This window comes from Melanerpes formicivorus, unplaced genomic scaffold (genome assembly GCF_026170545.1).
Source record: "Melanerpes formicivorus ecotype bairdi unplaced genomic scaffold, bMelFor1.0.p_v2 SCAF_2, whole genome shotgun sequence".
Classification (NCBI taxonomy): Eukaryota; Metazoa; Chordata; class Aves; order Piciformes; family Picidae; genus Melanerpes; species Melanerpes formicivorus.
Genome location: NW_027142354.1, coordinates 33,976,036 through 33,992,409, shown reverse-complemented (window position 1 = coordinate 33,992,409; position 16,374 = coordinate 33,976,036). Strand labels below are relative to the sequence as shown.

The 16,374-nt window shown below is 40.2% G+C and overlaps 1 protein-coding gene and 1 long non-coding RNA gene across 4 annotated transcripts in view; both read left to right on the top strand.

The window, feature by feature from the left end:
• The window catches only part of SMYD3 (SET and MYND domain containing 3), a 451,319-nt gene that overhangs the window by 78,630 nt on the left and 356,315 nt on the right, over positions 1-16,374 (top strand). The window lies entirely within an intron of this gene.
• LOC137449831 (uncharacterized) lies at positions 2,746-5,575 on the top strand. The gene is made up of 2 exons (XR_010989500.1): positions 2,746-2,836; positions 5,490-5,575. It is a non-coding gene; the product is annotated as an uncharacterized lncRNA (long non-coding RNA).

The window sequence follows — 16,374 nt, the reverse complement described above, 5'->3', positions numbered from 1 at the left end:
ACCTGTAGATAAAAATCCTTATGCAGTATATAGTGTTCACTCAAACTGTGTTGGCATACTGGTTTGGTCTGAACTTGAAGAAGCATTTCACGTGAAGTACATGCCATGTTACCTGGATTAGGGAATTTGTACAGCTGAGGATAAAGCTGACTATCAGAAGATAATCACTACCTAACCTGTTTGAACAGAGTTGCAGCTTGTAAGAAATGCTTTACAAATGTTCTTGCCTTCTCTGTAATAATAAGCTTAAGATGGAGGGTGAGTATAGTGCCTTTACAGGAACAATGTGATGATTGCTCAGTATATTAGAACACTGGTGAAGAAAACATGGAAACTTAAATTTTTTTTTAATGTACATGCATGCACAAACATCTGCACCTCTCCTCATCCCTCCCATGTGATTTACCAATGTGATGCTAGGGGGCATTGAGGGCAGGGTGAAACTCAAGACTTCCTAGCTCCAAATCGTGTTAACTGGGGGACTAGGAATGCTCCTGTTAATGACAACAGTTGTCCTATTCTAGCTTTGTTATCACAAAGATGTCTTTAACTCAGTATATTCCTTATGTTGAGTGTGAATTTGTCCTCACTTCCTTCAGTGTTCTGCAAAGTGGTGAGATTTTACATTATTCTTGCTATATACCTCCCACCCTCCCCAACCCCCCCACTTTCTGGATAGACCATTATAGTAGGTCTTACTTCTTTATAGTTGCACTATAGGTGTTTTCTGTAACTCCCATAGAATGTTTTTGGGAGGTTAAATGTCAATGGAAAAAACACTGACTTTTTATTTATTTTACTTTATTTTTATTTTATTTTTAAGATGGAGAAGGATACTTATTCCCAGCAGGTAAATTTTAAGGCTTTGGAACTCTGATAAAAGACTTATGTAGTCTCTTCTCTGTAGTATAACTCTAAAATGCAGACCAGCTGTGATGACTTCTCTCGTGTGGTCATAGAATAAAGAAATACTTCAGATACATGACTTCAAAATGTAATCTTGTTTTCCCAACCTCTTCCAACATTCCTTTCGAGTTCAGTAAGTGCTTATTCTAACACTGAACATTTTTGGATCAGTTCTTAAATGGCATGCCACAAAAAGAACTAGTCAAAGGTCATTTTTTTATTCTGTTTGATGCTGGATCCTCAAGAAGGAAAATAAGCAGACAACCAGACAAAAGAGAAAAATGGCCTTGCAATGACATGACCAAGTTGCAGATTTCTTGGAAAATCTCCAGCCTCATTTAGGTCAAAAGAGCTTCTTGCTCTGCTGGCCAGTGCTCTTGTCTTTGTGAAAATTGATTGTAGTTATAAAAATCTATAATTATAGAATTTTCAATATAATTCACTTGCTTGTAAGACTTAATAGGCAGAGAGTCCAGCTGAGTGCAAATTTGTGGAAACTGTACACAACTGAAACTGAAAATCAAAGAAAATGATACCATTTCTTTCCATGAGAACAGAATTTCGCCCAAATGTATTTTTGGTTTGTGTAAAACCTGTGTAAAATCAGCTGTACTAGATGGGAAAGTGTTTCAGAAGAGTAATGTGCCTTCCTTTTTCACAGTATTGCCCTGTCCTTACTAGACAATTTGCTTTTGTATCAATTGTCCTTTGAGGTGGAGCTGGATTTTTCTCGTTCTTGCTATCTGATCACTCTTGAGAAGCTCCAGTTTATTTAACATGCCATTTATCAAGGTTGTGACTGTTTCAAAATTCTGATCCTCCGTATTAAACAGAATTATCTAAAGTTAATTACGTGATAAGGTTTTAACTCCACTGAGACATTTTCTAACGTCAAGATAAATTTTTGACACCATGGTTTTATGCTTTAATGATGTTTCCATAACCTTGAGATAAAATCAGTCCTTGCTTTTTGTTCTTCAGCTTTTACTTACATGTGTGAGGAGGTGGCCTGGAATCCTCTGAGACATTTGACAGATGCAGGATGAAGAATGAAATTTTTTTGGGGGGTATAATTTATGGTTCTATAGCTGACAGAATTGCATAAACTGTTGAAGGCACTGAATGAAATCTGTCCCTAGCATGTTGAGTGTAAAACCATGAGTGACTTTACTGACAGGAATCAGGCCCAAGATTACTCTTAGTTTTTTTTCTTTTCTTTCTTTTTTAGACCAAATAGAGACTTGGTGTCATGCATAGAATTGCAGCTACTCATCTCAGAACTGACTTTTGGACAATTTTCAAATCGTCTGAAAAGAATTATTTATTTATTAAACTAATAAGGAAAAAAAGATTAAGGTGGCTACTATTTCATCCAGCATCTGAATGATTTCCTAATTTCAGAGCCTCACATTTATAAAAACAATAAGATATACACAACCTCTGTCATTAAATACCAGTAAGGTAAAAGGGAGTGACGGTTATTGAACTGTAGCATGGCAGACTTCTAGAGAAATTTGGTTTTCTTAAGACAGAATTCTGTTGGAAAAGAAAGGGTTTCTAATGGATGTTTTGATGAAACAGCTAATAACAAGCTTTCCGGAAAATTATGCTGATTTGAAGATTCCTGGGAACTCCATAGAGCAGAGATGATACTTTACACCCTAGACAGCTATCTCCTTGTTTTTTTCTGTTGTGCAGAATTTCACTTTTTGGACATTGTCTTAAGTGTTCATGGGGTGATAGAGATTAGAGAGATAAGTTTTAGCTTTCAGAAGGTTTAAATCTTTCTTACAGTTTTTATCTTGCCACTTTCTTTCCTATGTGCAGATTCTACTTGTGTATGAGCTTTTCAGTGAACTGAATGAAAGCAGCAGATGGTGTGCTGCTCACCACTTTCTTGTCAAGTGTTATTGTTCTCTTTCCTTTTCAGGTCAGTTTAAAATTGACACAGATCAATGACAGAGTAAAACAGGTCTAAGTAAGTGCAGAGCTATAAGTCTAGGATAGGATTAAAAAAATAAATCAGTATCCATATACGTTGGAAACATGCATATTATATATGTCAGACTATTTTTTTCTGCCTCTTTTTTTGATATTTGCGAAGTTGAAGTTAAAAAAAGGAGAGAGATGCTTGATGCTGTCTGCTAGCCTGTGTACCCACAGACATCTTTAACTGGAAGACTGGTTGTCCATTTAGAGTGGCATAATTGATTTAATTTTTAATGTAAGTAGTAAAGAGGCTACTGTAAGGTACAGAGAGGTAAATTTCTCATGAGACAGTGTGCTGGTTTCTTTAAAATCTTTGTTTGTTTCTGATATTGAAGTTTAAATATATTTTGCGTATTCTTCTAAGTTTTCAGTACTTACTGTTTATTCCACTCAATGCTTTTAAAGAGTTTATTTTCAACATAAAGAGTATTCATACCAATTTAAAAAAAAAAAATCTTGATAGAGAAATTTTGGTATATGTCTGCACAGGCGAAAGAGAACAGGAAGTTGGGCAGTGTCATTTGGCCTTTTAAAAGCCTGAATATAAGGTGATGGTAATCTCTGGGAAACATTACACCCATTTTTAAAAAGTGTGGAAAGCAGAACCCTGGAAACTCCTGACCTGTCAGCCTCCCCTGTCTGCCTGGGAAGATCATGAAACTGGTCCTCCTAGAATCTGTGCTAAGGCATGGAGCACAGGAAGGTGATTGGAGACCACCACCATGGCTTCACCAAAGGCAAGTCTTGCCTGACTAACTTAGTGGCCTTTTGTGATTGAGTGTCTATATCAGTGGATGAGGGAAATGCTATGGATGTCATCTGTCTGGACTTCTGTAAAGACTTTGACTCGGTCCCTGACAACATTCTGCTCTTTAAATAGGAGAGAAATTAATTGGATGTGTGGACTGTTTGGTGGATAAGAAATTGGTTGGATAGTCACATCCAGAGGGTAGTGGTCAACAGTTCTGTGTGCAGATAGAGATGGACAATTGGTGTTCCTCAGGGGTCCGTATTGTAACCTATGTTGTTTGATATCCTTAACAATGACATAGTGAGATTAAGGGTATCCTTAGCCAGTTTGCAGATGACACCAAGTTGAATGGTGCAGTTGACACACTGGAGGCAATGAGATGCTGTTCAGAGGGACATTGACAAGCTCAAGAACTGGACCTATGTGAACCTCAATGTCAAACGCAAAGTCCAAAGCCTGGAACAGGGCAATCCTTGGTATCAATATAGGCTGGGGGATAACGTAATTGAGAGCAGCCCTGCAGAGGATGTGGTGGGTACAGGTGGATGAAAATCAGGATGTGGTGGGTACAGGTGGATGAAAATCTGGATGTGAGCCGGCAGTACACACTTGCAGCACAGAAGGCAAATTGCACATTGGGCCGCATCAAAAGAAGCATGACCAGGGAGGTGATTCTGCCCTTCTAGCCCACAGAGATACATCACCTAGAGTACCATGTCCAGGTCTGGAGCCCTCAGGACAAACAGGACGTTAACCTGGTGGAACAGTTCCAGAGGAGGGATGCAGAAATTATCTGAGGGCTGGAATATCTCTCCTACAAGGACAGGCTGGGAGAAGAGAAGGCTCCAGGAAGACCTTATAGCATCCTTTCATAGGATCCTACAAATTTAACTTGGCATTGTTGAAAGCTGTAACTGTCTTTTAAAAATTAGTCTTAACATTGTTTTTCTCCCAGTATTCTGATTTCATAACTCAGTCTAAATGGAAAGAAGGACAATATATTTTATATCCAGAATGACTGAAAGATTTTTAAAGCTCAAAAATAAATTTTGCATTGTGATGTTTATCCAGTATTCTGGCTTAGATTGTTAATTAGCTTGCAACTCCACTTGATTTACTTTCTCTGAATTCTGAAAGGCAGGGGTGATTTCTGCAGCTTCTTTATTTTGCCCATGTGTTCAGAAATTTTACTCTAGGAACACAGGCCTTGGCAACTGGGTTATACCTGCACAGGTTTTCTTCTTCTCGAGATTGTGTGTAGCCTTTTCTTGATGAAAGACAAGCAACAGGAGCTACAACTAGCAATAATGCACTATGTGCCTATTCAAGAAGTCTCCAAATCTGGGTTTTCATAGTTTGACCTTCCTGAGGAGTACCCTCAAATTTGATATGCAAGCGTATGCTTATCTGTTGTCTGCTCCATGTTTCAACACTGAGGCACCATTAATTTCCTGCATTTACAACATCATAATAATCTTCTCAAACACCACTATGTGCTAGATACAGACAGGGAATCTACCAAAACCTTCTCCATAGGATCCTGGAGGAGGTGCTGCTGTGCAGCTAGAAGGCTGTCCTGTTGGAATTCACAAATTCCATCTGTGTTTGGGCTTCAGGGATCTTGCTGTGCTGTGTGCCTTCATGTGCCAAGGCACAAGCTTGTCCTGGGCCTATGTGCCCAGATAGGTATGTGCTATTTGACTGATTTCCATTACCAGTGTGTGGCATTATGTTGAACCTTGAATGCTGAGATTTCAGTAACGTGAGATTTGGTCATTGGGAGTCCCCATCATTGATCTCATGGGATTGGTAACAAGAGCTGAATGTACTCATTGCTGTTTAGGAACAACTGGAGATCTAAACTTGAATTTTCCCACTTGATTTGTTGCCAGAAGCTGCTTGCATCCTCTCACATATCATTTTCTCTTGGTAAGTCAATCAGCTTCTATATATCTGCCTTCGCTCTCTGTGTTCTGGGGGTTTTTGTATTTGAATTATATTCAGCACAACGAGAAGATGTTCAGTGTGAGATGGACACTGGGAAATAACCACTAATGTTAGCAACACTGTGCTTGTTCTTTTGCTGTGGGTTGATGGATTAGCTGCTATTATCCATTCCTTAGAATGTCCTCCCTATGCCTACCAGGCAGTGAAATAGGTTGCCCAGGGAGGTGGTAGAGTCACTGTCCCTGGGGGTGTTCAAGAAATGTGTAGACATGGCACTTCAGCATATGGTTTAATGGCCATGGTGGTCTTAGGTCCATGGTTGATGGTTGGATTCGATGATCTTAGAGGTCTCTTCCAACTGAAATAATTCTGTAATTCTGTAACATTACTAGTCATACCCTATAGTCTTGTGCTATAAAAAGCTTTCAATAATCACTGTTTCATACAGGTAACGGGAATGTGTTGTTAGGCAAAACAAAAGTAAATGAAAACAGAATTGCTTGGGGTTTTTACTTGATGTAGGATGCATTTTCTAGGTGAAATGAAACTCAAATCTTATAGATCACAACAGAATTCTGCACGTGTGAGTTATGCAGAAATATATACATGAACCTGTGAACTTTGAATCTCTAAAAGAGAAGACCTTTATAACTGTCAGGATATTTGATTTCATGCCAGAACATTCTGAAAACACTTTGAAAACAGTACTGATGTGTTTGTTATAAGTTAAGGCACTCAGCATCTTACAGAAGTGCTGGTGTATTTTGGAAGATAAGAGGACAACTATTTAAAAACTATCTCATGTGAAAAGACTTGCTCTCTAGTGCTTCCATATACTTGTGACATTCTTCAGCACATTTTCTTAAGCTATGAGGGAACATGTAATTAAAATATAGAAAGATGCACTGGAAAACAAACTCAGAATGCCACTGGATTTCCTGGCTAGGGGGATAGTTTTATCTGAAGAAAAGTCAGATATGCTTGGAAATGCAGAAGGCTGCTCTGATACTCTCTTGAGACATCTGTCCTTGGTTAGCTGTTTTAATCAGTGATGTTCTGTGTTTGTGTCCTGTTGACAAGGAAGATATCACTGATAGCTTCTTTTGTGAAAGAATAAGCAGCAGAAGAAAATGTTCTCATTTACTGCTTCATTCCAAGGTTGAAACATTGCCAAATGAACTCTTCAGTATTTCAGGTTTTGAGTGCTTATTGGTTCTGTCACTGAACAATTACTTTTAGAGACTGTTGGAACTTGCTTGAGAATAAAGATCTGGCAGTGCCTAAGCTGAGAAGACTGATGGAATTAAATAGTGAAGGTATTTGTTTCTTACTTATTTCCAGGCAAATGGAGAGTTGAAATTTTAATAGAACAATGGCAATGAAATAAATATTTAAGCTTATTAAAGCTTATTTATGTTTATAATTTTCCAGCAGTTCTCGCTTATACACATGCAGAGTCAAAGCTAAGATGATGAGACTGATACTCTTAGAGTGGTGAGTTTATTAAAGAAGAATTCCCAAGGGCTTTCAAGCAGTATTTTTAAGATGAAGTGCACCATCTTCCTCATAGAAGAGGGCCATTGTGTTGCTTAAAACTTCATATGCAGTTTTGGTATCACTGCTTTTATAGGAAAGATCTGTCTGTCTCTTTGGATCTGAATGACGTACTCTTGAGTCTGTCTGAATGAGCCTGATAACAACACACTTTCAGAAATGCATCTGGTGGGAATTGCTGGTTGCAGGAAAGCCTCATTGCAGGCGGAGCAGATCTGTAGGCAGGAGTATCTCCTATGGGCTGGAAAGGATCGAAAACATCAGATGGGGCACTCCAAAGCTTGAGTGTGGTTACAAATAGGGATTTTTATATTGTTCAAAATAAAATAGACATTTCACTACAGTGTTTTGTTTATCTTCTTGCAGTGTTACTGGATTACTGGAAAATTACTAATTTTGAATCCAGTGGGATTATTTCTGCCCTTTTAAAAGTATTTTGTCACAGTAGTGACATAAGACTTAATGGGTTTCTTCTTTCTATCACTTAAAATGTTTCATTGATTATCAGTGGAAGTTGAGCTAGAAACAGGAAATGTGGATCATGTGTGACATGATCTAGGATTGAATCGTTCATGTTTTTAGCCCTTTTGACATTCAGTATTTCTCTGAAATATACTTGTTTTAGCATTAGAAAACACAGTGCAGCACAATCTCAGTATAAAATTATTGTAATTGGTATTTCTGTGAAGGCTTGGCTTTGTCAGGAAAACTGGTTGTGGCTACTTGGTAATTATACAGTTGAGCTTGCCCTTGGGAATCCAGATGCAGCACATAGCTGTGCATTGCTGTGACCCGTTTGAGGCTGTGCCTTTAAGAAAGAGACAGTGCTGGGACACTCTGGCTGAATGTTTTGGAATATTAACAAAAACAATCAGATATTCTAAACGAATTTAATTGGTAGATTCGTAGAATGCAACTTTAAGTTTTGAGTTCAGTTGGAACTTTTCTCAGTTTGCTCCTTTCCTTCTCTTTTCCAGCTTGCCTGCTTCTGGGCTCCCTGCCAGAGTGACCCTGAACAGATAAGCATGAGGCCTACTAATATTCTGCTTTATTAATAGCTGTTTTTTTCTCTCTTTCTACCCCTCTGTGGGAAAAAAGGGGAGAGAAGGGGGTACGGGTGGGGAACCCTCCTCCTCCGGAGGGAATTTTGTTCCTGTATTCTTGCTTTTTTTTTTTTACTTTGCTATATGTTTCTGTACATAAATTGTAAATACTGTATATTTTGTGTACGTATCTTGCATTTTCCACATTGCTTGTAAAATATAGCATTTTCCTTGCTTCTCTGGCTGGGCTAGCTGTGGTTTTTCTTCCTTTCTGTGGGGGAGAGAGAGCTTAGGCCTTCTCTCCAAACCACCACATTTCTTTTTGGCACCCAACATGGGGCTTGAACCCATGACCCTGAGATTAAGAGTCAGCTCTAGCCGATTGAGCTGATCCAGGAGCTAATGGGGAAGAAGAGCAGGAGACTGATCCTGGTGAGGGACCCTCTACTAGAAGAAATCCTGATGAGGAGGAAGAGATTTGTTTTAAAGATCTAGCTGAATTATTGAGATCAACACCAGATAGAGATGTAGCTAGGACAGCAGCTAAGGGTGCTTCTCAGCTTAGAGAGATCCTTAGGAGAGCGACAGCAGGATTATGAAGACAACATGTTCAGGAAGATGTGGTAGATGGAGAAGAAGATGACCTTCAGGGATGTTCTTCACCTCATGAAGAGGTTCAAAATGTAAAGATTACATCAGAGCAGATAAGGAGCCAGTTCTAGCTTGGCTTAGTAGGTGTTATGATACAGGTGCTCCAGCTCTAACAGTTGGAGACAAGTCAGCAGCTCAGTTAGGAACTCTCTCAAGGGATAATGGAATAGATAGACATCTAGGCAGGGCTCTCGGTAAATGAGACAATTGGAGGATAGCATGACACGTGTTTCTTTGGTTTCAGCCATTGAAACTCTGTCTGGTGAAAGAGTTGAAGGATGAATTTAAAAATTCCATATCCCAATTGGCACAAAGAGATAATTACAATTCTTCCTCCAGGTGGATACAAGTTTCATGTGTGAGGAATAGACATCCTCCAAGGAGGTCATTCCAAAACAGATCAAATCAAAACAGACCACCAAGGCAATCACGTGGGACTATTTGGATAACTCTGCGTGATCGGGTCCTTCAAATGGCTCAGTTGGTAGTGCATCAGACCCTTAATGGGAAGGTCGTGAGTTCAAAGCAGTGGGCAGTAGTGTCCTCCCTACTCTAGTCATGAGGTCTGGGGTGACAGGTTGGACTCGATGATCTTTGAGGTCCCTTCCAACCTTAGGAATACTGAATATTGAATCAGTTTGGTGAGAACGTGAACAGATGGGATGGCCAACCAACTTCTAATCTTTTCAGGAGACTGAGGGAACTGCAAAGTGGCAGAACCTGAGGTAGCAATACCAGAAGGGTAGCTGTTACTTCCACAGTTGCCCAGAACAACTCTAGTAGCTCCAAGAGTGGCTCCAGTTATAACACTGCACAATGTGCTCATTGCACATGTGGGCATGTTCCCCATAACTAGGGGTGCCCTGCCTCCCACCAGGGGGAGGAGAGGGATAACAGAGATAATAGAATCTATTGGGATGTGTACATCCAGTGGCCTGGCACTTCACAATTTCAGAAGTACAGGGCCTTGGTTGACACAGGAGCTCAGTGCACCCTAATACTGTCAAATTATCAGGGATCAGAGTCTATAACTATTTTGGGAGTCACTGGTGGATCTCAAGAGTTAAGTAAGGTGGAGGTTAATATAAGTTTAACTGGTAGACAATGGAGGAAGCATACAGTTGTGACTGGACCTGATGCACCTTGTATTTTGGGAATTGATTGTCTGAGAGAAGGGCATTTCAAAGACCCTAGAGGTTACAAATGGACTTTTGGAATAGCTTCTGTAGAGATTGATGGACAAAAACTAAAGCTGTCTGCCAGACCTGAGCTTTCTGATGAATCTGCAGTTGTGGAACAACACAAGATAACAGGACATTAAATTGCCGGTTGCTTCTCAGACTGTGCATCACAGACAATACAGAACCAACCGTGACTCTTTGTTGCCCATTCAGAATCTGATTCGTCAGTTGGAGAGTCAGAAAGTCGTCAGCAAAACTTCTTCACCTTTCAACAGTCCAGTGTGGCCTGTGCAAAAGCAGAATGGAGACTGACGTCTGACAGTCGACTACCGAGCCCTGAATGAAGTGACACCACCTATGAGTGCAGCAGTACCAGACATGATGGAACTCCACTATGAGCTGGAATCCAAAGAGGCCAAATGGTATGCTATCATAGACATTGTTAATGCATTTTTCTCTATTCCCATAGCAGAGGAATGCAGGCCTCAGTTTGCTTTCACCTGGAGAGGAATCCAGTACACTTTCAACAGACTGCCAATGGGCTGGATCCACAGCTCAAGCATCTGCAATGCAGTAATCCACGATGCTCTGGAGAAAGGCGGTGCTCCAGAACACATCCAGTTCATCAATGATATCATCGTCTGGGGGAAAACTGCTGAGGAAGTCTTCGAGAAAGGTAACAAAATCATTGACATTCTTCTGGATGCAGGTTTTGCCATCAAGCGAGACAAGGTGAAAGGACCTACCACAGAGATTCAGTTCCTGGGAGTGCGGTGGCAGGATGGACGCCAACACATTCCAGTGGATGTGGTAAATAGAGTCTCTACCATGGCAAATCCCACAAACAAGCAAGAGACCCTACGTTTCTTGGGGATGGTGGGATTTTGGAGACTGCACATTCCTGGATACAGTCAGATTGTGAAACCTCTGTATGATGTGACTCAAAAGAGAAACAGTTTCCACTGGGGAGCTGAACAACAAGCAGCCTTTGACCAGATAAAGCAAAAGTCCGGGATGGTCTAGACATTAAGAACATTTTGTACATGGCTGCAAGTGACAATGGTCCAACCTGGTGCTTGTGGCAAAGAGCTCCAGATGAGACACGTGGGCGACCTATTGGATTCTGGAATTGAGGTTACAGAGGTTCAGAAGCAAATTATACTCCAACAGAGAAAGAGATTCTAGCTGCCTATGAAGGAGTAAAAACAGCTTCAGAAGTAATTGGAACTGAACCACAACTTCTCTTAGCTCCCAGATTAAAAGTTTTGAATTGGATGTTCAAAGGCAAAGGTTCCACACCACATCATGCCACAGACTCAACCTGGTCTAAGTGGATGGCTCTGGTAACGCAGAGAGCTCGAATGGGAAATCTTGAAAGACCTGGTCTAGTGGAGGTGATCTCAAGTTGGCCTGAAGGTATCAACTGTGCTAAACCTCCAGAGGAGAAAGTAATTCGTGCTGAGGAGGCTTCTCCTTACAACGACCTTTCTGATGATGAAAAGAAATATGCTTTGTTCACAGACGGTTCCTGTCGTCTTGTTGGAAACAAGTGAAGGTGGAAGTCTGCAGCGCGGAGTCCAACACACCGAGTTGCAGAAGCCAAGGATGGAGAAGGAGGATCCAGTCAGTTCGCAGAGGTAAAAGCTGTCCAGCTAGCTCTCAACATAGCTGAACGTGAGAGATGGCCAAAGCTTTATCTCTACACCGACTCATGGATGGTAGCCAATGCTCTAGGGGGTTGGCTGAAGAACTGGAAAAAGAATGGTTGGCAGAGGAAAGGAAAACCCATTTGGGCAGCCAACCTGTGGCAGGACATTGCTGATCGAGTCGAGAGAATTCCAGTGAAGGTGAGACACATCGATGCTCACATTCCTAAGGGCAAAGCTATTGAGGAACAGCAACACAACCATCAGGCAGATCTAGCTGCAAGAGTTTCTCAAGCAGACGTGGACTCTAATCTTGACCTCGACTGGAAACACCGAGGTGAGATATTCTTAGCTTGGTGGGCTCATGATTCGTCAGGACATCAAGGCAGAGATGCAACATACCAATGGGCTCGTGACAGATCCATAGACATTTCCATGGATGCTATCACACAAGTCATCCATGACTGTGACATTTGTGCTGCTATTAAGCAGGCAAAGTGAATTAAGCCCTTGTGGTATGGTGACAGGTGGTCCAAGTACAAGTGTGGTGAAGCTTGGCAGATTGACTACATCACTCTTCCATGTTCTCTTTCTGGTAAGCAATACATGCTTATTATGGTAGAGGCAAACACTGGATGGTTGGAAACTTATCCAGTTCCACATGCAACTGCACGCAACACCATTCTCGGTCTGGAGAGACAAATCCTGTGGAGACACGGAACTCCAGAGAGGATTGAGTCAGACAACGAAACTCATTTCAAGAACAACCTTGTAAAGAGCTGGGCAAAAGAGCATGGTATTGAGTGGATATTCCATATTCCCTACTATGCGCCAGCTGCAGGGAAGATTGAACGCTACAACGGTTTGTTGAAGACCACTCTTAAAGCCATGGGGGGTGGATCTTTGAAAAACTGGGAAAAACATTTAGCACAAGCAACCTGGCTGGTAAATAGTAGAGGTTCAGTGAACCGAGCTGGACCTGCACATTCAGATCTGCTACGGAAAGTAGAAGGTGATAGAGTTCCTGTTGTTAGAGAAAAGAATCTGTTAGGTAAAACTGTTTGGGTATTTTCACCCTCAGGAGAGGCTAAACCTGTCCGAGGGGTGGTTTCAGCTGAAGGTCTGGGTCACACTTATTGGGTAATGCAAGAGAATGGTGAAATTCAGTGTATTCCACAATGAAATTTAACTTTAGGTGAGAGAGTTTAATTTCAGACTGTTGTACAGCTACATCGTGTCCAAAGGAAGAATCAACAAGGAATCTACGGTGCGAGAACCCTGAGAGCCCCGAGTCAACTAAGAAACCCTGAGAATCCCTGTTTTCCTTTTCTTCGCTTTGTCGGTGAAGAGAGAAACTGTTTTCCATTTTTTCTCATTTCCTGATTTTCTTGGACTTCTGAATCATCTACACCTGAATATATCCGGAATGGACTATGAACTTTACTTACGAACTGTAAATACTGTTTTGGATTGGACAGACAATATGAACAACCAACCCTCCATTTATTGTCTTTTTATTAAACACTATCCAATGTGATCTATTAATTTTCAAGCTCATTTGCCTTCATTAAAAAGGGACTATTCAACTTGCAGACCAGTTTGGATTGTTTTGAATTACATGACTGATGCTTAAATGGCGCCTCCAGAAACTGCTTTTTTAGGGGAGGCTCTGTTTGTTCTTGTGCTGTTATTAAACAATTTGAAAGGGGTTACACTAGTTCACATGAAAACTCTAGTATCTCTGATGGCCTGTAAGCATCATATAAATTAAGCTGAACTGGGTTAGTCTATTATGATCTTATCATGCTAATGCAATGATTTACTGTTGTTCATTGCTTTTATCATTTAAAAGATTTCCTGAACTTTGGACTTGAAAAAATAAGCTTGTTTGTTTGACTCCAGCCCTTTTTTTCTGTTAGGAAAATGCTAACTGTTCTGAAGGTGAGAGTAGAAAGCCAAGAAACCATTTGACACACTTGGGGAAAACGTGAAAGAAAGGCAAAACTAAGGGCATGTGGCCTTTTCCTATTCTTCGGTTAGCTCTAGGTAGAAACATAGCAGATCACTGAGAAAATGGCTGGGCTTCCAGTCACTGTTGCATTTTGTATCACATTTCACAGTAAATGAGCTTTAGATCTTACGGAAATGCTTTTATCGAGGCTCTTTTAAAAAAGAGTAAAGTTTTGTGCTTAAGGAGTTTAGAGTTTTCAATGTGGAGATCTTTCCTGGATTGGTTAGTATATCAAGCAGACCAAGAGATCTATGAAATTCTGACACAATACAGAACATTTAACATTTTTTTTTTGCTTACAAGTATTTTGGAATGAGTGATACAGAATAAATGTTATCAAAAAAGAATCTCTTGGTTTTGTGTTCCTCTAACAGTGGGATTGTTAAATCTGTGATAATTGGTTAAAACTGTGGAAGTAAAAAGCCATCGATAATATAAAGATATCACATGTAGATTGCAATGTGATCAAGATGCCAATCAGTGAGGCCTTGGAGAGTATATAAACAGAGTTTCACCCAATGTAGTGCTTATCTGTTCTTCCCTTGACTCCTGATGCTGGCTACTTTTGGAGACAGGCTAAAAGATTTTAGGGACTTTGCATCTGCACTGGTAGAGATATGGATTGTTTGAAGACCTCGCAGGCTGCTGAGCAGCTCCTGTTAAGGGCACAGGAACCTATGCAAATTTCCAGGTTTAAGCCAGGGTAGCTACAGGCAAGTTATAGTCTGGCAGGTCTACCCCGACAGCTATTACCTTGGACTTGGGAGTATTTTCCCTCATCAGAGATACCATATGGCTGGTCTGATCTGGTATCTCTACTTCATCAGTCTTTGGTAAGTGGAGTGGAGCTGTGGGATCCATTTCACCTATTTCTAACACTGTGTTGCTGTTTTACTGTTAGTTGCACTTAAGAAGTCGGGAAATTGAAAAGTAAGGCCTGAGGGAAGAAGATAACATCAGATTCGTCATGTCTTAGACTCGTGTGACTGCTGAGATGCTGATTTGAAAACGAAGTTATGATCATTTTAAAGAAGAATACAGCCTTAATCTCAGGGAATTCCTAACGCAGAGGTTGGTGGGTGTTGGGATGACCACATCAGTGGAAAGATCCCTCTACATCTGTGTGGTTAATATGCCTTTTCACAAAGAAGCTGATGTGAATGGGTCAGAAATGTGATATTGTGCACAGACTGACCTGTAGTTTGACCTCTAATAGATGCCCTTAAATGATGATTTGTTAATCCTCTTCTATCAAAATAGAAACCTGGTGTTCTGTATACCTGCCTACCTCTGGAATTCCTCAGGTCTCTTTTAAAAGAAGAGAAGAATGATTTTTCTCCATATTAGTAAGCACAGCAATGTGATCTTACTTGAAATGGTTAACTTTGATCCACCGATTCCTGATCGAAACCCTGCTTTGCTTACCAGACACAAGCTTGACACCATCTTTTGACTAGATTAGTAAACCTATTTGGGCTGCTTACTTCTTTCTCCAATTTACATCTCTTCCTTCAGTGCCTTGGGATGCAGAAAGCTAATTATCCTGTAATACTTAACTTTTTACCTTGATTTGAAATCAGAACTGATTGAGACCTATAGTCTCATTACAGAAATGCCTGCAAATAAAGTAGCCAACAGTTCTTAATCTCAATGTCAGGAATTTTTAATTTTAAAAGATCACTTCTGTATCAGATTCCTGATGTTACATTTTATTATTGTGCTGATAAAAAGGTGAACAGCACTGTAATGATTAACCTCTGGTGGTGTATTTAGGGGAAAAATCAAGGTGAGAATTGTGATATACCTACTTGTGTTGGAACTCGCACTTGTAGCAATAAAAATTGAAACTTTCTGACACTACACAGAATGAAATTAAATTTTATACATTTCAAATACTTTAAAATTATTTTAAATAAATGGCATTATCACAGTATCACCAAGGTTGGAAGAGACCTCAAAGATCGAGTCCAACCTGTTGCCACAGACCTCATGACTAAACCATGGCACCAAGTGCCACGTCCAATCTCCTCTTGAACACCTCCAGGGATGGTGACTCCACCGCCTCCCTAGGCAGTCCATTCCAATGACGAATGACTCTCTCGGTGAAGAACTTTCTCCTCACCTCCAGCCTAAACTTCCCCTGGCGCAGCTTGAGACTGTGTTAAACAGGAAGGATGAAATTATAGTGATCATTGTAAATCTGTCTCCTTATAACATGCACTGGTCATTTTTGTAATCTAATGTACTCTCACCTTATGTGAACAATTGTTAACTGACATAAATTCAGATAGTTTTGCTGATGTCAGTGGGTAGCTATAATAATTGGCATTAGGATCTACAGCTGTACACTTTTTCCCTCTAGAGACAAACTAGTAATGGTCACTAGCAAGAAGGCAGCTGATTAATAATAATTTTAATAACAATTTTAACAATAACAAATTTTATAGTCACTATGTGGTAATGATCTGCATTTGAGATTTTTGTGTGGGGAAAATGAACAAATCAATTACTTCACCTTTGTTTCGCAGAAATCATGTACATGCCTGCTGCACAATGCTGATCTCTGGATGAGAATATAGAGCTTTTGGATTACTAGCCTAACTGTTATATTTATAAACAAGGGACTGTTACATGAAAAACAGTCTGATATTTAGATTATAATTATTTATTTTTCTGTATGTGAGCTTGGGAAAAA